The following is a 25862-nucleotide window of genomic DNA, read 5'->3' on the forward strand; positions in this document are numbered from 1 at the left end:
GGGGCAAGAGGGGGGTGCTGGGGAGAAGTGGTTGTTGGAGGTGGGTCAGGCACCTACTGGAAACACCTGGAGCTGCCTTTCCCCACTGCTGTGGCTGAGGCTCTGTCAGAGGGTGTGATGCTAAGGGACCTCAGCACTGTTGGGGGGGGCGGGGGGGGGGAAAACCCTTGGTTTGGGGAGGTGACGGGGCTTTTCAAGGGTTCAGGCAATGCAATAGGAGCGGTTGGTTTGAAGCATTTTCTTGCCTTGGCCTTGGCCTAGTATTGTGTATTTACCACCAATTGCTTCAGTGAAGTTAGGACAATATTGTTAACATGTGTTTATGGAAATTAAACATATAGATAATAGCATCCTGAATATCACTTATAGATAGATTTACTCCCAAAAAAAGCATTTAAATATATTTGTTTCAAAATCAGTAGCGTTAAACAGGCTAGAAGCCTACATTTAGCTCAGTCTATCTGATGAGTTTTTACCCCCCAAAAGTAACTGAACAGATTACTCGGGGACAAATAATGCAATAGAATAATGTGTAAAATAAGTCTTGAGGAGAAACAGGAGTGAAAAAATACAATTATACATGAAGAAGAAACTTTATATGACAGCAACCTTTTACAAGAGGCGGCTTGTGATGAATTTCCATTCTTCTAATGGAGTCCTGGTGGATGACAATAAACACTGTCAAGATCTATTTGTGTAGCGAAATCACACCGAGTGAAGCTATTTAGAAGTTTTTTGAAGGCTCGCTTCTCCATCAGAATATGCCAATTTGTCATAAGCGAAATGCTTCACGGAAACATGCTGAATTGGATTCATTTTTCAAGGCAGGGCAGGCTGTGCTGGAAGCTCGCCCGGCTGCGGCTCCGAGCTGGGACCTGGCAGGCGCTTGGAGCTGACCTGGGCTGCATGGGCTGCTTGCAGGAACGTATTGCAGCTGGAAGATGCTTGCCTGGGAAGATATTTTCTTTCTTGGAGAAATGTCGTTTTCTTTCTGGAAATGTCAAAATATCACAGAACTCGGAGTTTTTTCTTTTTTTCATTTCAATTCCATTTTTCTAGACAGCTGCAATACAGAGCTCTTCAGAGAAAAGAGATTTGGGGATTAGCCTGACTGGTTTGTCCTGAACCACATGGCAGATAAGCAGAGAGATGATCTCTGGACATAGATATCCTCACATTAGGTTATCTGCTTTGTACTGCCTGTTCTGTGAAGCAGTATTTCCCAGTGCTGGGAATGAAGCCTTTCAGCAAACATTGGGGTGGGGAAGAAACATAATTACCAGCTTCAGATGAATTATGGTGAAGAATTTATGGAAATACCCGTTTGATTTGGAAACGAATCATATTTGCCAAACTTCAAAGAATTGTTTTCCAAAGCCATCCATTACACTTAGCTTTATTGGTGAGGTGTTACTGGAGCGCAGTTCCAGGTTTCAGCCTTCTGTGCTTGGGGCTCTGGCAGAAGCGGCACCACCAGGACATGTTTGCTAGTGAAGGGAAAACATGAGAAAAATGTTTATCCAGTCAAATGTTTTGTCTGATTAGTGCTAATCAAGCCAGCAGAGGTGATTTAGTAATATTTGGTTAAAAGGTTATAAGGCTTCATTTTGAATAATATCCAACCAGCAACTGTATTAAAAGAAAAACTGAGATTTAATTTGGCAAATAGCTTGCAGTGAGTAATTAATCTCTTCCAGTTACATTTAATTTTCTCTTCTTACGTTATCCCTCAAAACATCATAGTACAGCCCTCATCTCTGTCAGCTTACTGAATTGAGCTGTTTTGGCAAATAAGCACCACGCTGTCACTGCTTCAGCTTCATAGCTGCTCGCAGACGTGCTGGGGAGAGCTTTGCTCTTACCGGTGCCTGGCTGTCAGCTGTGAGCCTTGGGGATGCTGGTGTCTGATACCACCTCATGCCAGCCAGCTCAGTACCTCAAGAATATCAAACAATACGAAATGCCACTCTGAGAACAGCAGTTTGGCCCACCAGCAAGCCATGCTTATCTGTTCAGCTGTATTTTCCATTTTCCTGTGCTGCAGAGGATGGGGAGGCAGCGCTGGGGGGAGACTGCTGTAGCACATGCTGCTGCTGCTGGAGGAGGAGGCTGCTGTCTGCCCGGAGCCATGGCCTTGGGCATGCCGAGAGGCAGCAAAATTCAGCCTAGTCTCCTCCTCCCTTTGAAACTACTGAAACTGAGAGATTAGTAAAAATGATAGAGAAATGAGAAGTTTGACCCAAGCCTTTGAAACGTATGGAGGTGTTCTGGAGCAGCTCACTGCCTTGGAGCTTGTGATAAGAGGCTTTGAGGACTGAGGTCCTGTGAAACTCTTAAAACCTTGCAGTGAGGGTAGCTTTGCCTTTGGCTGCTGTTGCATTACTTGGAGAGTGAAACTTGGGGTGGGGAAAATCATCTCCAACAGATTTATCCTTGTCTGTGGCTGACAGCCGCATCCTGCAGGAGACATGGGTCATGGTCCTAGGCCGCAAGGTAATGGCCCCGAAGTTTTCTAGGAGCATTCAGCTGAGGGCAGTACATGAGAACAAAAGGAGTTCATGTGTCTTTTGGATTGTTGCTGTCTGGAAGTCTCACAGCTCTGTAAAAGTTGGAGGAGATGCTCTGCACTCATGTGCTAATGGACTCCCCTGCGAGCAGCTGCGTGGCTGAATGCCTCAGTCTCTGAAAATGGTGTTTTTTTGTTAAACATTTCTTACAGTACCTGGCAAAACATGTCAACTAATAGGAGGTGAGTGAGGCAAGTACTCTTTACTCCTGCAGTGAAACCAGCTGGTTATAGATTTAAGAAAATGAGTTGTTGTGTTCTGTGTCTTAATCCTTGTTATTACTGTGTAAATGACTCCATCCAATTAAACTCTAATGTGTTGACTTTATTATGCGGTGGCAGATTGGGCTGATGCTCTAACAACCACTGTAGCTCATTGGGAAATAGGTGTGCTCAAAGCACGACAATGCTCTGTTCAGACAAACGGCGTGAGTGAAATTGCTTTCTCACCGTGTGTGTTACGGGGCAGACCTTACAGAGCTCTTCCCATTGCCTTCTCCGGGCTCGTTGTGGGCTCACCGTGAAGCCGGTAGGAGCCTTGCCATTGATTTTGTGGGAGTAGGCAGAACTCAGCAGTGAGTGCTTCTCCAAAGTGGCACTGTGTGACACCACGGGGCGGTTTGATGGGCTTGGGTCGCCTCGCAGGGACATCCAGGGATTGAATTCTCTGACAAGTGGGGTTAAGGCTTCCTCTTCTCACTGGTTTGTCTCTACATAGACAATGCTCTGAAGTGCTTACAGTCTCTTCTTGTGGCCATGGGAGCTTCTTGTTCTGTTTTTTTTTTTCCCTGGCGTTTTTGAGGCTTGGTTGTAACATTCTCTTAAATTCAACTCATCAAAACATCCTTAGAAATTTTTTAGAGCCACTTATCCAGTTATCAGCCTCTGTTCCTATTGTATGCATTAAAAATTTGAAGAGTCACAAAAGTTGTCTATAAATATATGCTCAGTTAATGTGAGAATGTATCGCTTCCCGAATTTGACAACACGCACTGCACTTAATCAGATAATGATGTTATGAGTGTAATTTATAGAAGTAAGTACTTGAAGTAAAATCTTTTTTGCAGTTATATAAATACAAAATTAATTTTGATCTGCTAATTTCCTCAAAAAGTAACTATTGCAGATTCCACGTGGACTAGCGTGCTTACCCACTCATCCAAATCTCTACAGCACTCGGTAGTATCAGATCAGAGACTTTCACTTCTGTTAAAATTACATCCAGCTACTTGACTGAAGTTGAAAATATTTTCCAAATTCATTAGATATTTACATGGAGCTGGAAGATAATATCTTCAAAAGAACAATTTCAAAGGTGATTTTCCCCTCTTTTGCTAATCAATGCGCAAGCTTGTTCTCGAATCAGAAATAAAACCCCATCAGAAGTTCAAAAGGAACAATCTCGGTGCATTAGAGGAAGGGTTCATCCCTGTGAAAGGCTTTGATGGGGGATGTGGGAACCTTGTTGCAAAATAGTACCTTCCTCCACATATGTTTTAGGCTGTCCCTGCTTCTTCACAGCACAGGCTAGCCTTGCAACAGGATGTGCATGTTTAGGTTGTATCAGTGAGCCAGATAGAGGAATCCAAATCCATCAGAGGAATCCAAATACCAGGCAAAGCTGGGCAGTTGGAAGGCTTGCTGTCCTGTTCATGTGCACATCGGGAATTTTGGCTGCAGCTTCTGCTTGCCCCGGCATCATCTCCTTGGTGCTGGAGGCTCTCCGCTATGGGGAAGTCTTGTCTGAGCGGGTGAGTTACTTGTGGGGGCTGAGCGGGGTGGTCTGGACCCTGCAAGCAGCAAGGGTCACCGTGCTGGCACAGCTTGGGTGCTGAGCCCCTGTGCGCGGGGCTGTGCTGGTAGAGAGCCTGGGACCTTGTACCATCGGCCTCTCTACCTCTGCCTGGCTGTTTTTATCAAAGCCTTTGAGAAATCTGGGCTGTTATCTTCAAATGGGGCTGATGGAGAGAAATGCTTCGTGTTCTCCTGACTTTCAGACCCACCGTGGATTGGTTTGAGTGTGTTTCCTTATCTAGGGAAGCATACTCCTTAGGAACTATTTTCTCTGCTGTGTAACTGATAGTCACTAGGCTAGACAAATGTAGAAACCTGTTTTTTAATATAAGTTCATGCCATGCTTTTCTATAAAGTCTATTTTTATTTTTATCTTTTCAACCAAGTGCTATATCTGAAAAAGATCCATAAGATTTAAACGACTGTGACTCCAATCCAAAGCCCAAGACTGGAGTTCATTTATTGCATGTTTGGGTCCTAGGTAGTTTAGTTAAGTAAACTTTCATTATTTTATCTCTTGTAATATTTGAATATGAGTTGTAAGGCATTACTTATGCATGACTTTGTTTTAAATATACGACCAGCAATTTATTAATATTTCTGAGTTCAGATGTACCTAATCACTTGTGTTGCATTATGAATCACCCTGTTCTTTCCTGTGAGTTTCCATGGCAGGGAGGGACGCTTGGGGAGTACTAATTGTACTAAGAGATGCAGAAAATCAGAGTATGGAGCAATTTTTCAAATTTTGCACAGATTCAAATGAAATATCCCCTATTCCTTCCAGGTCATTAGTTTAAAAGGTCCTTAAGTTAGGATAACTGTGTTAGTCAGGAGAAGGCTGTAGTAGGCAACTTGAAAATTGAATTTATTATCAGTGTTATGAAGACTTCTTCAAGGATGTGGAATTTTTAATAACCTTCTTTTATGTTGAACTGCCTGCTGCAGCCTTCTTGGGAAATAGGAGCTGAAGATGAAATGAATGCTGCCATGTCTGCTTCCCGGCTTTACCTTAGCAATTTTATAACTGGCAAGAAACACAAAATCCCTTTTTTGCTGTAAATCAGTGTCTTCAAAATGAGCCCTGGGATGGTACAATGGGTTACAGTTATTCCGTGCTGTGCTAATGGAAAACTTAGAACACGGTTAATTGAGAGAGCAATCACTGTACTTTTTGAAAAGTCAAGATAAAATCATTCTTCATAATGAAAGAGGAAATAAGGAGCATTTCTGGTGTTCAATGCAGTCAAGCTTTTATCTGGCTTTCAGCTGACATCAATCTTTGTGCACAGGCCACCAAGGCTGAAACCTATCGCAACCTGCCCTCCGGGGGGCTTTGCTGGGGAGGGAATGGCGAGGAAGTAAAGGGGAGCAGCAGCTTTGCTCGGCAGCCCAGGTGGCTGTGGGCATGATGTGGGGACCTCTGGGGCTGTGCCCCAGGCAAGGGAAAGCCCGTGTCACCCCGGGGAGCTGTGTGGCTGGTGTCAAACCGAGCAGGATGCGTGTCTGGAGGCTGAGAAATACCTGGGACAGCAGCTTTTCACCCATATTTTGTACCTTACTGAAAACTTTGGTTTCTTGTTTCTTCCAAAAATAGATTTTTAAGCTTCAGTTATTGGGGTTTTTCTGTTCGATCCTTCCCCGTGCTTTTCCTTTGTGTATCTTGGTTTCCTTCCACGTGACCTTAGCGTGTGCAAAGTCTTAGAAACGAGTGTTCAAGGAGCCCCTGTTCCCGTCTGTGCTGGCTTCGTAGCATTCGTCTGAAAGCCGGCACTACAGAATTTGTAGGGGTAACGCAGCACAGCATTTAATAGTTGCAGGTCTACTGCTGATGCTTTTTGAAGTATTCCAGCTTTCAGCCTGTCGTATTAAGGGCTTTGAATAATGAAATGGGGCAGGATTCATATACAATTTGGGAAGTAGTGATGCTGAATGTTTTCTTGGATGTGGAATAAAGCAAGCTCTCTTCCTTTCATGGTTGGCTCTTGCTGATTCCTCCCTCTTGACACAGCGTCAGATTCATTCCGAGAATGCTAACTACAGCTTAGATAAATGCTGTTTTTCAGTTTTTTCAGTTCTGACAGCTTCCTATATGAAGCACTTCTGTGCTGTACACAGGCTTATGAAGTGTGTTCAGAGGTGGCTTAATCACATGTGGTGGTATGCATGTTGAGAGAGGGTCCAGGCAGAAAGAAAACTAATGGTACCTTTAAAAGAAAAAAAGGGGCAGGTATAATATAAGAGTAACCAAAGAATTAAATATTTGCTTAATAGCCTTAACTGTTAAAATTTTCAAGGCTATCTATGTGATTTGAAAATTTTAGCCATTGTGCAAGTGGTTGGAAGTGCAGATCTAAATCCTTTGTTTGGCGTTAAGTCTCAGCTTGTCATGGAGGTGTGGTTCACAGAAAGAAAAGTAAATACAAGCACTTTCTCATTTTCATTATTTACATAATTAAGTGGGTTTTTATTGTTATTGGCATGTGATGAATATTTTCTATTGGATAGTTATTGTAATAAAGATACCGTCTGGGGGAAATCTTCATGTATTTATGGGAGAACAGCTGTCAACAGTAGCAGATAAGACTCAGACTCCTCTCCCCATGAACAGAAAGTGCTTCTGTGCTATGTTTGAGGCACTGTGGTTGTCCACCAGCACGGGGACCTGTGCCTGCCAGCTGCACCATCTGTATCCCAGGTGAAAGTGATGTGATGTCTGCATGCTCACCATCAAGCTGCATCCATTACTTTTCTTCTGGTGTTCCTCTTCCAAGGCTAGTAGAGAAGCATCAAGAGCTTCTTCATGTTAACCCCCGAGGAAGTCTTTGCTGAAGCTCTTGATGGCATGTATATCTTAAATTTCAAAGGCCATAGTGGAATATCTGTGGAAAAATTCACGTGCAACGAACTGAACAACCCTTTGGTGACTTCCAGGCATCACTGCAAAAATGGCTGTTGAGGTTCTGTTAATGTTTCCTGATGGCTTCTCGATAAGTTTCCATTTGAGCTCATAAGAACTACTGCTTTCTTGGTGTTGCTACCTGTGGTAGAAACCTCTGATTGCAAAGATTTTCTTACTTAGCACTGAGGAATTTTTCTTTCTTCCCTGAACAGGAGTGCAAGAGCAGGAACACTAGGTGTTTTTTTCAGGCGAAACAGATTCAAGGAGAATAAACTACAAAACCTGCATGTATTTGAAAGGGATTCCCTGTTGTGCACTAACAGATGTGCGTGCACCATGTTTTTATAGCTAGAATATGTATATTTACATACTTGCATACCAGCGTAGCCGTACAACAGTGAATTGGGGGTTTGGAAATATAAATCTTCAAAAGTATTGTTACAGAGAAGTAGTCTTGGTACGCAGCTATTCCATCTGTCTCTGACAAGGGGATCTCTCTGAAGTGCCAGAACAGCAAGCAGGTTTGTACTTGGCCCATTTTTACTGCTATGCATAAATTATATGACTGCATGTGTATGCATATATTGACATTGCTGTGTATACAGTGTGCGTTCACAGCTGCAGGTTAGTAGATGGCAGCCCTTCCTTGGGCTGGATTTCCACTTCTGCTTCTGGGGTGCAGCTGCTCAAAGTCAGAACTTGCTTGGCAAAGTACAGAACTGGTGAGTGCAGGTGGAAACCATTTCACAGCTTGAATTTTCTTGGATTTTGTACCCCGCTTCTTAGCGTGATCTTCAGAGATTTACGACAGAATTGCCAGCTGTTAATTTTGTAATCAACAATACTTATTAAATGTTCTTTACTTTAAGATTCAGGCTGAAGAAAATACCCAAGTGAGGAAATCTGAGGGGAAAGTGCTGATCCTGATGTCCACTGTGCCAAAGCGCAGCATTTGATCACAGGCTTTGTCTTTTGGTGGTTATTACATCAAATAATGTGTCTGCCGCTTGTAGATCAACAATAGATTTCCACTGCTTTGTGTGTTAATCTAGCTCAGAAAGACAACTTGGTCTCTCACTCTACAAGAGATCCTACACCTAGAGATAAATTCAGCCTGAATAGCTTTGGTTTTAGATTTGATAGCCATGACTCCTTTCCAGGAAGCTCGTTTTAGGTTTTACTCCCCTCCATGCCAATTTAACCCGTCTTTTCTACTTGAGCTTGGCAAGCAGAAAAAGAAGCAAGAAACCAGCTTTTAAGTTGTTACCAGCGGAGAAAAAAGGTAGGACCGAATTTGAGAGAAACCTGGTCTTGGAAGGCTTTCACTTACTGCTGAATCTCAGAGGATTTGGGTAACAGTAAGAAAAACAGTTAGTGAATTAAACCCCAAACCTTTAGTGTCTCTCACATGCTGTTGAATGAGGGACCCAAATGACATTTGAGTGTTTATTGCTTGTTACACGCGCTTAGGACGGTAGCATGGTAGAAAAGAGGTGGGAAATCTTGGACTGACTGAAGAAAGATGCAACATTAACAAATCACTGAAAGCTATTACAAAGTGTCTCTGTCCTCTCCTTGGAGAGGGTCCTGCTACTTTTCTGGTTTAAAAAGCATTGTAGACATGGATTTATAGTTCCTTGCTGTCCCAAGCTAGCTTATATTCTTAAGCCATTTGACATCAAATCTAAGATTTCTGGAGCTATTAAAAGCAACTTTGTTGCGTGCTTTGTAGTTTAGACTTAATACCTTTTGGTAAGGCGGCTGGATTTTTCTTTTATTTCTTCTTGGGCTTCTCAGTCAATGAAACAGAAAGCACTGAGACTGTGAAACAGCCTGGAAATGTTTTCTCTTCCATCAAGAAACACAACATGTCCTTTCAAAGCTTAATTGAGCAGCACAAAGCTAATTAGCTGTCCGAAGACATGCCATTTAATTCACAATCCAGCATTAATTTGTTCTACAGACTGAGCTTATCTCATATATAAATGCCTTTGCCCTGTGGCTTTCCAAACAGCTGCAATACACAAAAAAGACTGATAACTCTGTCATTTGGATGTTGCTTGCTTCCTTCACTTGTGCATAAAATACCGAACTGCACGTGAATTGTAACTGGAAAGTTTTCACTGTCACAATGAAAAAATAATTTGTATTTTTATTCCCTTCTAGCTGGGAATAATGTTATCGCTCTGGGATGCAAAAACCATCATTCGAGGTTTGCGCTAGATTATCGTTTACAACCTGCTAATCTAATGTGTGATTTTGATGGTATGTTGAATAAATCGTTTCAAAGCTTTTTTTGTGGATAGTAACTAATTGCCTTATCACTTTCTCTTTATTGTAAAAATCCTGAGCATATTTGTTAAGCTATTACAGCACAGAGGAATTACTACAGTTAATGCGAAAGAAGTTTTATGCTGCTAATCTTTGAAGCATATAGTATCATTTTCTGAGACTATTTAACAAATTCTTTCCCTTACCCATCTTCAGTAAGAATGTCCTGATTTTCTTAGGATATGTAATGAGTGAGTTCATGAAGTATGACTTCTCATGCCCAAATACTAAAGCCTATAATGTTACACTGGCTGCTTTGCTGAACTCGTTGTTCTAGCAAATGTTTGCAATTAATTTCCCCTCCTCTTCGTATGAGTTGATGCCTTTGTACATTATGCTATCTCTGAAGAGACCCATTAGGAAAGAAGTTCAGAGCCTCTTTCTCTTTGCAAAGACAAATGATCTGCTTGGTCCTTATAAACATGTTTGCAGTAAGGATCTTGCAGTAAGGATATTTTTAAACATCTGTGTTCAAGATTTTGGAGGTGCTTGTCTGGACCTCCAGGCTTTCCCCAGGCTCTGCCATATCCTCAGGGGCCAGCCTCTGGCAGAGCTTCAATTTTAGGATGGGTCCTAAAGGCTGAGGGGGCAGAGGTGCTGCTTTCCTGGGCTGTCAGCAACTGGGAATAGGGAAAGAGAATGTGAAGGGAGGGAGTAATGAGAGAATTGTTGTGGAAGAGGCTAGAAGAGACAAATGCGTTAATACTTTTTTGCCAGTAGAGTGAGATGTAACTTCCCGAAACTTAACTCTAATCCATGTAAAGCAACTCTGGGTAGGGAATGAAGATTTATCTCTTCTAGTAACATTTTTTTTTCATGGAACCCTTTCTCACAAATGGCTTGTATGGTCCAGCTGGCAGGCAAGTCAAATATAATTCCCTGTCAGCATCCAAGTGCATGACTGGGGGGTCTGAGTACTTTGGGGTTTGAATTTCAGCCTTAACTGGGTATGGCAGCGTAGGCCAGCGGGACTTTTCTTTCCCTTAGGTGGGCTGCAGGTTTTGGCTGCCTTGTGAAGCTGGAATCTGGGACCTGCCTTGTTCACTCAAGCCCCGGCTGTCCCCAAGGTCCCATCCCAGGTAAGGGCTTGCTGTGCTCCAGCAGGGCTGACCTTCCTCCAGGCTCAGCGTGAGGGCAGCCCCAGCGGGTCACTGCTGGGCTACCTGTTACTGCCACTTGTTTTTCCTAGGGAAGAAGGCACTATTCAGGCAAACCAGGGCAGATCTGGGGTCTATCCTCTCCCTTCTGAGACAACCCCAGTGGAGGTCTGCGTGATGCGAGATGTCTGACAGCAGATGAACTTCTCGCGTGACTGGTGTCCAAGGAGCTGCTTACCTACACCTGTCTGAAGGGTTAATGCTTATCCACTGAGCTCAGACTTCTGGTCCAGGTGCAGGAGACCACTACATGAGTTGAGGTGCAGGTTTGCAAGAGGGAAGAGGTAGGAAGGCAAGCAACAAAACTTGAGAGCAAGCTCCCGTAGAAACATTAGCAAAGGCAGATATCCTGGCCCATGCAAGCTGCGGGCCATGCTTTATCCAACACACAAACCTGACTGTGCCTCTGTTGATTTTGCAGGATGAGCTTTTTATTTGTAGTTATCCCTTGATCTTTTTTTTCCAAATAAAGACAAACTGGCAGATTGAGTTTATTAGAAGTGTGCCTAAGGGGGTCAGGCAAGCCACTGTAATGGTCTGTTCTGGTATGTGGATGAGAGGGAGTGGATATTAAGCTGCTGCCTGTGAGCATGCCACACTGTATTTGACTGCCCCTTGTACCCTCATTGGCATTCTCTGACCAATGTGTCTTTATCCTCTCCTCCAGGGAGTTTCAAGTCTGCATCTTCCTTGGTCATTGAGTTGGTCAGCTCTGTGAGGGGGGGAAAAAAATGCATTATTTGCTCATATAAATTGGTTTCTCAGAGTAGGCTAATGGAGTGCTAGTGATTTATAAAGCTGATATATCAAGAAAAGAGATAATGGGAAGATACTTTCCATTTTTAAACCTTAAACAAAAAAAAACATCCCTATGAGTTTTATGGCTGGCTCATAATGCATCTTTCCTGTAGGTAACGTATCTCTATATTTAGAGAAGCCAGCGCTGAGTTTCAGGATTTATAGGAAGCTGTGGGCACTGTCCTCCCAACCTCAGCCTGCAGCTGCACTCAGGGATGAGGTCTCTGGGGCAGCCGGCATTCCTCAGCATTGCCTGGTCCTGTGTGCTGCCTCCTCCATCCCCACGCCGTATTAACATGAAGTCTCCTGGGTGCTGAGCTCCCACCCCTGCCCTCCTGCATGCAGAAACGTGTCTCTCCTGAACAACAGAGGCGATGGTCCAGTTGCCAGCTGGCAGGAGTGCTGGTGGAAAGGAGGATTTCTACCTGGCTGGAAGGTAACGGACAAAATTTCACCTTCCCTGGATAACAGCTGGGAAGGTGATCAGTCCATCTGCTGATTAGTTTTCTCACTAGCATGATATCCTGCTCGTACATGTTGATGTTGTTGGTGTATTGAGCTGCTAGTCTCCCTTTGTCACTGCTGGGACTGCAGCAGCTCCAACTGCGAGGCCTGGGGTGAGTAGCTGGGAAAGGACTTTGCTGCTGGGTGGAAGTCCTTCAAAGCACTTGTACACGCTGTATACCTTGTCTTGTTTTACATAAATGTGATGAGAAAATGTCAAATTATAAAGTCCTGATACATTACAAAAAATAGGCACTTGTCACTTTGAGGTGTTAAAGTTTGAAAGTGGATTAAATAATGCACAAAGGTCCCCTAGCTGGGAAGAAACCGAGTCTGTTAAACTGGTCAGTGCCAGGGCAGAGAGCTGAAAGGTAACCTGACTGCTGTGAGAGGCAAAACTGTGATTCTGGTGAAGACATTGTTTGGCTGTCCTGATGATTCCTACAATCTGTGTGTTTATCTGTGTAAGTGCTTGAGCACTCAGTCTACATACCAGCTACCTCTTGCAGATAGGTTCCTATCCATCAGTTCTTGCTGACTACCCATCAGTTCTTGCTGACTGTGTTTGAAAGCCTGTTTCTTCAGACTTTTGCTGTTGATTTTTTTCAACTACTCATGACAGTAACTTCTCTTCTGCTATGTGTTTTTATAAATGTGGTGCATACCTGGCTGTGGTCACAAGAGCTGCGGACTCGGTGAAGTAGCAGTCTCCATGGTGGTTATTTAAAGTTGGTATTTATCTCAGCAGTAGACTGAAAAATCTTGAAAAGAAAAATCTTGAAGAAAAAAGAAATTTGACAACGTCCTGGTGGTCTGAGCTAAGCAGGACAGGACTGAGAGAAGAATGCTTCTTTAGAGATCTCCCATTCAACCTTTTTTAATTGTTTTTCCGAGCAATTTTCTAAGTCTTCCAAATACTTGGAGAATGAGTTAAGTTTATTGCAACTATTTATATTTCAGAAGAGTTTGGATTATCCATCTTATAAGTAAATTAGTTTCTTTTTGATGCCAAACTGTTATCTGCATAAATAACTTCACTGCGCATCGTCAGTTGCAGCAATCCTTCATTTTGGCACCTACTTTAATATCATTGTTTATTTTTATCTATTATGTTCCATGTGAGATTAAGGAAAGGTTTATTTTTTTATTAAATGGCAACGTTATTGCTGATGGATGATAATTTACAGCTCTGCTACCAGTAAAAAAGAAATAAACCTTTTGTTTTTATTATGCTCTTGGAACTGATTACTGGTATAAAAGAAATAAAACAACTCATACATCCAGGAAAGCTTATTGCATTATCAGGCAATACACCTGCCTAACTGATGAATAGGACTCAGTCACACAGTTAATAAAAGCCTGGAGTTATTTCAGGCTGAAATATAGTAGAATAAAACAACACAAATATTGTTCATGACAATTTTGCCATCATAAGAGAATCAGAGATGCGAGTTGTGAGTTGAAGGTAGTGAACATCCTGCTCTAAGTCTGGACTTCTGGCTTTAGATTAATCTTTTGTTTAGCTTTCTAAATATCATAATAATTGCTTTGACTTTAAGATATGTTTGCAACTGACTTGGTACTAATGTGTGTGTTTCAATACATAAAATCCTGTACCTTTTTCTTAAAAAGAAATATAAAAAGATTGTCCAGATAACACTCTAGTCATCCCAGCAACAGCTAATCAACAATAGCAAAATTTTGCTCAGCAGTATCTTACAGCCCACCATTAGACCATCTGGTGAAGGAAAATAAATATCCCAGCAGAAGCAAATCAAATTTTTCCCCTTCCGGGCCTCCACCGTTGCCCACAGCAGCAGCCCTGTATAATGGACTACACAAGTTCTACAGATAAGAAAGAACAGGGGAGCAGGATGAAGAGAGCTCATAAAGAAAACCCAAAACAAATGATCCCCACCCCCCATCTCTAAGACAGAAATACTCTGACTCCTTGTGATACCTATTGATGTTACTGAGCTTTTGGTGAGACATCTTCATCTTGAGCCTGGGGGAGCTCAAGGGCAAGCTTTTCACTCTCTCCTCTTCCTCCTTGCTGACTTGCTTGCCTTGCTGTTTGGTACCTGAAGGAAGGATTGGGCTCATGAGCTGCAGTTTGAAATGATTCAAGGGTCCAGTCTCATTAAATTTTGAGGGAAGACCAGACATGTGGCATTACATGTCATACCATTAATGGGAAACAAAGCCTTCTGCTATGCTACTCTACACATTTCACAAATGACAATTCTCAGCTAGTTTTTTCCATAATTGCTTGAATTACATTTGAGGGAGAGGGTGGCATTAAAATTTTTAGGTAGAAGAAATTTATGAAGGCTTTTTTATTTTCCTTGTGTGCCTAGGGCAAGCTTTCTTGGATGATCTTGCAAAGGAGAGTTGGACTTGGCAGCTTACAAAGTCAATGAATTTTTCTCACCTTTTTGCCTGAAATACTTATACCTTCAAAATAATTTTTAAGTAAGCTTCTGGGCTTTCTGTGGCAATTCTCATCTCCTGCATACAGAAAACCTTAAAAGTATAAATTGTTTCTTCTGACAGCTGCACCTCCATCTTTTTCACTACAGTTTATGCTGTCTTCTCTGTTCCCACTGGACACCACCACCTAATTCCTGTCCCCTTTGAATGAGGGAGGGAAACCACATTTACTTTGTAAGTAGACATTTCTTACTTTAATGTAATTCAGGGCATTAAAATCAGTGCAAGTCAGCTCAGTGAAAGAACAGCTAGGTGACTTCTGATCCTTTTAAAAGCGAGCTAGAGAAATTACTGGAAAGTAGCTGTCAGGTTCAAAGGTATTTGGCTCCACGTGGTATGTTTGCAGCTTCCTCAGAAGCTGAAACAAATTGCTAGTTATCAGAAAAAAGCAAACTAGGGCTCAACTCCCCTTCTCTTTACATCATTCTGAAAGATTAACGCATAAATAATTGTGGGAAGCAAGCAGATTGAATATTCAATGAAATAGGAAAAGAATTATCCTCTTGGGAGGACAAGAGCATAAAAGTTACAAATCTTTGAATCATTTCTTTCCAAGAGTCAGTCCCATTTCTCTACATGACACATTCTGGCTTCTTTCAGTCTCCATTAATAAAGAAAAGGTCCAAGAATGGCAATACAAATGTGTACAGGGCATTCTTGGTATCTTTGGGGAGCGTGGTGTGGTCTTCTCTGACCTTGGTGTTCCTCACTGCTGGGCAGTGTCTGGCATAGGGCAGCCCCCAGACTCTTGTCTCAGAGGCCACCCCTGCAGCTGCCCCCGGCCAATCCCTACTACCTGCACCCCATGCACATACCAGAATAACTCCGTGCATGCAGAGCAGGTTTCTGTTCACAGGACTGCTGCATGGAGACTACCACAATTTTTCAGGGCTTGTACTGGGAGCTGTAGAGAGCCTTTGTGGGTCACTTTGGTAGAACTTGAGAACTGGATGTGTTCGCAACTGAAACCCAGGAATGTTTTAGTGCTTTTGACACTAAAATGCGTTAATTTTATAGCAGACTGGCTTGTTAGGCTTTGTAGAAAACTGCCCATTGAAAATGCCGATGGTTTGCGTCCCCATCTTCTGAATGGCATCTAAATCATCGTTATGTTGAACTCCCATCGCCATCAATAAGGCACATCAAAAGTGAGTAGAAAGGGAAGCCAAGTTTGTTTTATACGTTTGATGCTGTAGAGTTCAGACACAAGGCCGTATATCACTTCAACATGCAGTTCCTCTCAATTTACGTTAAATAGGGTTCACTGGAGAGTTGCCTGTCTCTTCTCATTCTTATAATGGACATTGAGTTTTCTAAAAGAAGACTGACCTAATTCTCTCGACAATTTTGATGGTATTTCTAAGGCAATAGAAAGAATATAAATGAATGTATCCCCTCTGATCATAAAAATCAAAGCAAGCACCCCTCGTTAACAGCAGGCTGACCCCAGAGTTTCAGTAATCCAAGAATGGCGTGCATCAGTCAGGTTTTTCATGTCGGAAGTCTCCAGCTGACCTGTAAGGTCTTGGTAGGGCCTTATGCTCTTTGTAAAGAGCTGATGTTTAGATTTGACAGACTAGGACACCGAGAGCTAGAGAAGTCCAGCTTTTCCTGCTTCAGTACCACATTGAGCAGCATCAACAAAACACTTGTCAAACTTTCAGCTGCTTTTGTGCATGGCTTTCTCTTGCTTCTTTTTAGATCCTCACAGTACTGCATGTTGGCATATTTCCTCTATGGCGGGAGGTTTTCAGCATCTTGAGGTGGTTCCAAGGAAAATAAACCAGCTTCTGCTAAAGCTTAGGCTGTCAAACAGAGTGGAGGGGAATGTGCTTTCTCATAATGCCTTCAAGCTGAGAAGGTTGAAGCAGATGAGATTTTTTAATCACTAAACTCATAAGGAGGTTTCTCTTTCCCTTTTTTAGAATTGCAAATTCTCTTTGATCAGAGGGAAACTGATTTTCTGAATGACACCTGTTTTGTACGATGATTAAGATGTAATAACCTCATTTGTTCATAGCATGACATCTCCTAAAATAACAGTAGCAGCTTTAATACTCAACAGTTTGACATTTCCATATTGCCTTATGGAATATATTTATAAAAGATCCTGCTAGAATTGTTTGTGTAACACATGGCTTAGATCTGTGCAAGTTCTAAAATCAACGGTATATTGAAATGTCTGGAATTGCAGTTATTTCGTAAACTTGGGGAGATTGCTAAGTGTAAGCCTGTTTTGCTCTTTTATAACTGTTTGTTACTAAAGTACTTAAGAGCAATCCTACAATAATAAGTCATTCACATGTACATAATAAAATGCAAAAAATACTGTAGTGTTTTTTTAGTCAAGGGAAGCAAATAACTTCCAGAGGATTTTAGAAATAATACTGGGAGAAAACGAACAGGATTTTAAAGATGAGGAGAAACACGGCACCTTGACAGTACATTTAAAACCTAACAGTAGAAAAAGCTGACTATATGTGTTGTCAGTGAGTAAGCAAGTTAGTAAACTTACTGTTTTTCTCAGTTCTTTAGGCAGTATCTAGCAAGGTAAAGTGCTACAGCTTTTTTGTACGTGGTGTTATTCGGTCCTACACTAGGTTGTGAGGTCATTTTCCTGCATGTAGGAGTGAACGTTCGGAGAATCAGAAATTCAGGTAGTTAAATCAGAAATCAATTCCAGCCCTTTACTTGGCTGAATGTTCTTTGCTGAGTACAGAAAATTGGATGTAGTAGGTTTTTGTGGGGTCTGTTTATTTGTACATTTCTTATGTGGAATTGGGTTTACCAATTCTTGTGTTCTTGTGCCTGCAATGAGCTCTATCTGAACTGCTAACGTACTGCATGCATCTCGTAAGCCTTGGGTGACTGTCATCTCTAGATAAAATAATGTAATTGGTTACAGATTTCTTTTTCTTATGACTTATTTCTGTTCATCATATAATGTTTTACAAGTCCTTAAAACTTTGCAGCTGCTAAATGAGGAAAAATTCTTCTTCCAAAGAATTTGTCTTTTACTTGCACCCAATAATGCTTCTCTGTGAGCCGATGCTCTGTCTCTTCCCATAGCTGGAGAAGACATTTGGATTTGGAGAAGAAATTTTATTTTAAAATAACCTCCTTTTGCATTCTTGTCCCTGAGCATTGTTGAGATGGGGGAATGGGAGAGTGAGGGGTTGCTTTAGTAAGGAACGGTAAGGAAGCATTTGGAGAAGATTTTGGTGCCTCTTCAGCTGTTGCATGTGCTGTAGGAGTATTTCAATGATCCATATGTTTTTGGTAATTTGAACCTTCAACTCCTTTGAATCAGCTATGATAACAATAATAATATAAATCTTCCTGAACTTTGGGGCTCATTTGACAGTTGACTCCTCAAGGCGAAGTGTCTCTGGGCAGGGCTTCCAGGAACACTTATCTGCCTCTTACAGATTGTGCAAACTGGAAGGGAAGCAAATATCTGCTTGTCTTGTTGGATGTTCATATTAATAATTCAGCTCATTAGATTCCTATTTTCCTATTGCCTGCAATAGATTTTTTTTTATAGTTTGATACATTTCTGTGATGTTGTAATTCAGCAATGTGCTGCTCCTGGCAGTACTGCTGGAGTCTCAGAGGGGTCTATACATGTACTTAAATATTTTGCTGAACAAAGTGAAGAGTGGATTTGTATGAGTGCTTTCAGTTTTAAAAATTGCTGCAAGTATTAACACCTACTCATATTCAGGACTTACTGAACTACAAAGGGCAAGCCCAGCCCTTTGCCTAACACCCATATGAGAAGGAAAAACAAAATCCTCAGTATGTGCTAGAAGTGTTTGGTTTTGTTTGGTTTCTGCCATCCCCAAGTGATGACTGGCTGCTTCTTGAGCCATGTATGAACCTCCCTATGGGTGCTGCTGGCAGTGGCTTGGCTGTTCTGCACAAGGACACCCAGTCCATGAAAGGCAAAACTTAGTCTACAGCTTTCCTAGTGAGCCCAAAGCCAGCATTAAGCATCCAGCAGCAATCTAACCATGGCAGCCCAGACAGGGGGCAGAAACCCACCCAGGATTTAGCGTAGATATTTCCCAGCTAACACCTGTGCCACGGCAGGACTTCTGGCATCGGTGCCTCGCGCAGTTGTCTAGCGCAGGGTTGCCTGTCTGAATTACAGCCCTGTCTTTGACTGAGCTGAGGACAAGTTCTGAGCATCAAAGTCACTTTTGAAAATGAGATTTAGGGGAGATTCAAAAATTGGATTTCGCTAGCCTATTGACAGGCTTCTAAAGGACCAGCCAAGTGGGCCAGGGAACAGCTTTATAAATGAAATGTTATTTACTAGTGGAACATTAGGGTTGCCTCTGGGTGAAGCGTTTTGAGTAAGTTTTCCACTGAAATCATTAATGAGCTGAATTCAGAAAGAAAAGCAATGGCTTCATTAGTTGCTATGATACAAAATAATGCAAAAATTCTCACTGTTATTACTGCTGGTGCTGTAAAATAAAACACTCGGTGTCTTATGGATGCCACATGTTTAAACCATGTTTGCAAACCTTCCAGAATATATAAGCAGCTGTTATTTTTTTCCATATCAGGTGCTTGAAAAGCTTATTACAGTCTGTTTCTGGGGCTTAGCAGCTGCTTTATAGTACAGTGACTGGTGTTTGATATATGAATAAATCAGACAAGATACACCACGCAATATAAAAGAATCAAAATGGGAATGCTCATTACCCCGATATATGCTCTCAGAGCTGCAATGAATACCTGACTAGTACTGGAAATATATGCAAAATTTCATGAATCAGTTAGTCTGTACTTGAGTGACTTTTACCAGCAAAGTGTTTAAGCTAAAGCAATTCTTTTGTACAAGCACAGAGCTCCATGAAAGTGTTTGTATCTGAATCTGAAATGAGAAGTTAGCACACAATTGGAGAAAGGCTCAGTGTCCTAAAAGATAAAGGAAAAATGTTATTCTTTATTATTTGCATGGCAAAGCACCGAAGGCCTCATCTGAGATCAGGAACCCATTGTGTTAAGTTGTTTATAAGCAAAATTGTATACATTTCATTGTCCCAAGTGTTTGTGTTTTTCTCTAAAAGACGTTTCTTGCCAGAATTTACGAACAAGGTGCAAGAACCGTTTGGTCAAGTTGTGCGTGGGGTGAGTCAACTGAAGGTGGCCTGGAGGAGGGAAACAGTAAAAGTAATTATTTGTGGAGAAGTTCTAGAAAATACGCTGTGTGCCTTCAGAGGAAAAAAAAAATACTGACTGCATTCAAATTTTGTTTCATTGTTATTTTCCTTATGACATTTGGCTAAGATTGAGACATCCTGCCATAATGGAAAATGGCACCGTAAAATCTGCATTAGTCTGTGAAGGACCTTAGTGGAACTCCTGCATTTTTGTCGGGTTTAGGAAACCAAGGGCAATTTTTAAATGGATCTGCTGAGGGGTGCTTCAAGGAACTGCACAGGAAAAAGAAGAATATCTTTAGCCATACATACGAATCATTCTCTCCACTGAATTTCAGAACGTTAACCTTCAGTGGACTGTCTCTAAGAAGACTGGAAACAAGTATTTAGCTAACTTGAAAGGTAGAGGAAGAGGTAAAACTCTTTTTAAAGAAAGTGTTCAGACTTTGATTTTTCTTACTAAGAAAAGTGAGCAGTATCAGCACTGATATGAAATGAGCGATACTGTGATATCAGGTATTGAGCTCAGCTCAACAAACTAGATTTGGCACTAGATCAGCCTGTACTTGAAAGCAAGTAAATCTGATAGTGCGTTTGGGACTTGAAAAATGTCATATCTGAGGCAAGCTTCTTTTGAATACTTGAAATTGTTGAAGGCATGGATGGTGATGAGAAGACAGTGGGTGAGGCCTAGATGATACCTGCTTTATAAGCCCAACTTCATACTTCAGAAAATGTACTGGCACAGTGCACCTGTGGTTCATGAAAAAATGTTCTCTGCCCTTCCCCCTGCCCCATTTTTTTCAGACAGTGAATCCATATGAGTAGTGATCAAAAAGTCATCAGTTTTCAGATGAATTCATCTCTTTCCCATTTGAAAGTTATTCATGTGCAGGTTTTGATGTGTGCTGGTGATGCAACGCTTTCAAAGGGTCTTGCAGACTCGTGTACCCAATGATGTGCTGTGCCTGGGTGCTCATTTCTGATGCCTGGTCACTGGGGTGATTATTTGCTGGATCATGTTTTTCTCTTTTAATTTTGCTCTTGTTCAGCATTTTTCAAGCACTCTGTGATCATGGAGTGCTTATTTGGATCTCTCACCTCTGAAATGGATGAACTTATCAACTCAGATACCCCATGTCACTTCTTTAGAGGTGAAGATTTCTGCTCTGATGGTCAGCAAGTGATTCAGTCTTCCTTTTTCTTGACGTTTCTGTGGCAAGGAGTCATTCTGAAAACTGATGTTGTCTTGCACCAGAGGTTGTTTTGGCTCTTCCTACCCAAGGTGTTCCCATAACATCAGGGGGTTGGGTAGGTTGACTTGGTTAGGGTAGGACAGGATTTTTAGAAGATCTACAGCTGGTAGCAGCAAATCCTCCTATTCCCTTGTGGATTTTTTCCAAGAGCTCTGGAAATGGAAAACAGGTTAAAAGTGATACAAATCCTTTGTATTGAAGGAGGGAAAATGTCCGTTATTTGTGTGGGTGCTGCTGATGATCTGTGCCTTATTTCACTGAGATGTCTCTTTGTATCTTGAAACGTGGATTCATCTTTCTCTTATGAGTTCTCTCAGAAATTACTCTTCAAAAAAGTGTCAAGCCATGTAATAGATTTGTGTGTCTATGACAAATTACAGGAAAGAACAAAAACATTTTTTTCATCTTACTAAAAAATAGGGCAATTTTGAGACACTTTTCACCAGGATTAGTTTTAATTTAATGACATCTCAGTAGTCAGATCTTTTTTAAGCATATTCCATGACAAAACGTGAGACATTTGCAGTGGCCTTTGTGTCATTAAAGAAAGTGAACGTATTTAGATTTCCTGATGAATGCTCCTAAAAATCATTCTTCAGTGTTCCTAAGGCTGCAACAATTTTCAAAGCAGTTACCCAGTATTTTTTTCAGCAGACATTGACGTTCTTGACTGTCGCTTCAATGTGCCCAAAGATTTCAGCAGTTTACAGTGTTCTTCTCAAACCTGTGTTCACTGAGAGATGTCCATAGATGTGAAAACATCGTAGTCCAGGTGCAAAGAGGTGGTCAACCATTTTGGATGGTTCTGTCCAGTAGAAAGTTACCGTATACCCATGGACTGGTACCCCAGAAGACACCTGGGGAGCAGCCTGGTTGGCTCTTGAACTGGAGCAATTGCATGGGGTTTTGTGCTTCTTGTTGCTGTGTCAGGTGGGTGTCTGTGACCTCTCCAGAATTCTCAACGTTTTTGGGCTGAGGGTACCTCTGAGAGCAAGAGATGACATGGTTCTCCCTGCTGCTTCTGGGGCAATTTTGCTTACGTGCTCAGCTGAAACTGAGGCAATGGGATTTTGAAGGTGGTGTTAGCAGGACTGTTTTCATCTGTTACATGGACCCACACCTGGAATTACTTTATTTGTTGCTTTTTAAAAAATTTGTTTGATCCTGATGAGGGATGGACAAGGGGAACCTCTTCTGGGGTTGCTCATGTCCGCATATTGCGAGTACATCATCCCTGGGGATTGGGTCCTGGCTATGGGCTGTGTGGGGTAGCTCTGTCCTCCCATGTGTGCACAAGCAGCCATTTATATTTAAAAGGATTTTCCCAATTGTCTTTCCCCTCCTTGCCACCACCAATGATCAATAAAATTCTCCACATCTCCTCCAGCTACTGTTGGTACTTGTAGGAGAGCACTGAGCAGGAGTGAAGTGTTTCTGGCGGAAATACTGACATCGAGGTGGGCTGACCAACCTCCTACCCATCTGGGCCAGTACAGGTGTGAGCCTGAGGTCATGGGACATGCCTTGGTTCGAGGTCTGAAAGAACAGAGGCTATGACCCAGTTCCAGTGGGTCTCTCTGCCTTTTCTGAGGAGAGAAAAGTGTATGAGAAAGCTTTGTGGTCCTCTTGAAGGAAACAGAGCAGTCGCAATCCAATTATATCAATTTAAAAAGGAAGAGACTTTTGCTGGAAAGGAAATTGCTGGTCTCAGTAAATCATCTTATGGAAACTCTTTAGGGTAAAATCCTACTAGTTTTGGGAATATGTACGTTCTCAGGCTAGCCCTCATTGCTTTTTGTGGTACTTTTTGCCAGCTGAAGACTTCTCCCACCTACATGCGAAAGGGAAGAACAGACCACATAATGGTAAAAATTTCCCTCTTAGCCCCCCCCAAAAGGTTTCTGTGCATCTGTTAAAAAGCCCACATGGCCATAATTACTCCCGTTTTAAGAATGTTTTATAAAGACTGTAACATCCTAAACTTGAACATACAATATGAAATGGTACCCTCCAGTCCTTTATTCCTGTGACAACTGAAAATCTTTGATACTGTTTTCTGGTGTGGGAAAGATAAGAATAAAGGATCAACATGTTCTGCTCTCTCTGTACTGTTTATAAGCCTGAACGTGTCAGTGTCAAAGGATTTTGAAGATTTTCCACCTTAATTTTCAGTATATTCTTGAAAAACAAAGCCAAAAGATCACTGGGACAAGCTTTGACATATATATATTCTTACCAATATTTCTGTGTCTTGAATGCTGAATTGTTAGTACAGCTTTGCTTGTAATGCTGTACTTGTCACTGAAATGTTTTGCTTATCAGAAGCACTACAAAGAAAATGAGTCTTGTTTAAAAGAAAATACAAAAAGTAAATTGGTAAACGTTCGCATCATGAATTTGGAAAGCTTTCTTATTAAACTTTGTTATATCTTTTACTACAACACTCAAGTGAGAACACTTAATTTCACATCATTAGCTTCTAAAATCTGGCTGGTTATTGGTCCTGCCACATATCCAGCCTGATTTACAAAGGCTGTCAATGCCTTTGGCTCCCTGTGACTTAAGTGGGACTTGCAAGTGCTCAGCAAATTTAAATATCAAGCCAATATTTTTTTCAGCAATTTATTTTACCCTTTGATTTTTCTAATCTTTTGTGAAATAGTATTTTGGCTGACAATCTTCACTGCTGGCTTGAATCCCCTTTCCTTCCCATGGGAGAGAAGGATGCAGCCAACTTCAGATATCTCATCCAAACAGTATATTTTAGTGCTACGAATGAATTAACTTAATCAATGTAGTAAGAAAGATATCTATCAGCTGCTCTTGGTTCATTATTCCACAGGTGCCATTCTTTGCATCTTCATCTCTGTTTTTCTCTTTTTAATCCCAGTCCTTTTGGCTATTCTTTCCTTTTGGACTGTTTATGCTACTGTACATGAGTATAGCTGGAAGAAAAAAATACGGAGCATTTAGTATGCAACGCTTGTTTATTTAACACGAGAGCTGTAGGTTTTGAGATGCCTAAAGAGGCAGATGAGTCTCTAGTGGGTTTTGGAATGGTAGTTAAATGCATCCCTAGGCCACTAAATAGTTTTAAAACGCTGACCTTTGACTTGTAATGTTTTACAGAAAATGACAAAAAAAAGTCATGGGAGGCCCTGTTGGTGTTACCCACAGCCAGGATCTGCCTTGAAGTGTGGAGGTGTGCAGTCAGCTAGCAGCTCTCTGAGATTTTGCTTCCTGGTAGAAACTTCTGTTTCAAGCTGTGTAGCAGCAGCAGGAGCAGACTGGCTGCTGGCTGGGATTTCTTCTGGACAGGCGGGGAGTGCCCCAAACTTTCTTTTGCCCCAGGTGCTTACACTGCTTTGTCCATGCTAGGAGCGGTGCTGCTGTGCCCATCATCTGAGGAGTTAAAGCAACACCGCTTTTTATTAGCTTCGTGAAATACCCCAGCTGCAAAGCCAGCTTTGGTGTCTCAAGACTCAATCCTTTCTACAGACCAGTGTGTCCATTACAGACATGTTTCTGTGTCATTTCAGCTTATAGCAGGGTAACATCAGCAGGGTGAGCTTGGATCTGCCTGCAAACACCATTATTGGCTTGGCCACAGATGTTTTGCTGTCCTGCAGATTTTATCTTGACTTTGTATTTTTACTTTGTATGTAGATTCTAAAGTTCTCTCTTTCTACCCCCAAATTATTCATCCTTACAAGTGTGATATTGAGTTTTTGCAAAATGCTTGGGGGTGCAGTTTTAATGAAAGGTGTATTAAAAACTTTGTAGGATTGTAGAAGTAATGATCTCCCCGAGGTGATATTAAATTCAGTCTGTGTCTACTTTGCTAATGATGGTCTGAGATATTGGTAATTAGATCTGTGTCCGTTGACTGTTTGAGAGGAAAAAAGACCAGGAGGAGCTGACCAGGGAGGGAGCGGGAAAAGGCTACACAATGGCTCAACCTTTGAGGCGTTTTGGAAGGTGTTTGTCCCTGTCCCCATCTTGCTGGTCTGTAAGGCAGACACAGGAGTAACAGGAAATCTTCAGAAAAACATTCAGAGGGATGTAAAACAGCCACAAGTAGCTACACCTGAGCCCAGAAACTGCAACCTATTAATAAACACCCAATTTTCTTTTCATATACGTTCACGTCAGTAACAGAAACCTTTATGCAAGAAGCAGACAAGGGAAAGCGGAAAAGTCAGGAAAGAAAGATTGATTCAGATATGGGTGTGACGAGACAGAACTGGGAGCAGGAAGCTTAAAGCACAAGAAAGGTAAAAAAGGAAATAACACTGGAGAGGAAATGAAAGGAAGAAAAGTGGCAAAGAAAATAAGGGGGAAGAAGAAAGATAAGAGAAAATAGGACATCCACATGTTGCTGCCTAAAAGCTGTGCAGTGGTACCCTCGAAAGATGAAATAAAAAATAAATGTTCATCAAGAGCAATCAGGGCAATGGTGTGCCTAACTTTGGTGGCTGTGTAGATATTGGGATCTTTGTTTTCCAGCGGTAGGTTTAAATCTAACTTATCTTTCTGAGGATCAGACAGGACCTCATGCTCAGATACAGGGCCACCTCTGTGGAGGTGTCAAGGATTTTCTAATCTTTATCAAAACATTACTTGCCTTGGGTTTGTTTTGAAACTGAGTCAAATTTACTTTTTGACTTCCCATGCCAGAATGGGAAACAACAGTTTCGTTTGGATTTACTAAAATATAGAAAGCTACCCCTGATGGTTGGCACGTAAACAGTGCTTGGAAAGGCATGTGGGAAGGGAGCATGTGAGGAGTTAACACGCTTAACAATCCTTGAGGTTGTCAGAATAATTAATGCTTCCAATAAACATGCTAATTAGTTGACGTGGAGAAAAATCTTCCTGGGTACATGTTGG

At 41.7% G+C, this 25862-nt stretch overlaps 1 long non-coding RNA gene across 5 annotated transcripts in view; it reads left to right on the plus strand.

The window, feature by feature from the left end:
- Window positions 1-25862, plus strand: part of LOC310901717 — a 65533-nt gene that overhangs the window by 15640 nt on the left and 24031 nt on the right. For 3 of the 5 annotated variants that reach the window (XR_014586066.1, XR_014586067.1, XR_014586068.1), the window contains exons 2-5: window positions 9429-9527; window positions 10581-10672; window positions 10783-11034; window positions 11662-11984. This is a non-coding gene — a long non-coding RNA (uncharacterized lncRNA). Of the gene's footprint in view, window positions 1-9428; window positions 9528-10580; window positions 10673-10782; window positions 11240-11661; window positions 13962-25862 lie in introns of those variants that run through there. The other 2 variants (XR_014586069.1, XR_014586070.1) reach the window with 2 other exon arrangements.

Source organism: Anser anser (genome assembly GCF_964211835.1).
Source record: "Anser anser genome assembly, chromosome: 6".
NCBI lineage: Eukaryota > Metazoa > Chordata > Aves > Anseriformes > Anatidae > Anser > Anser anser.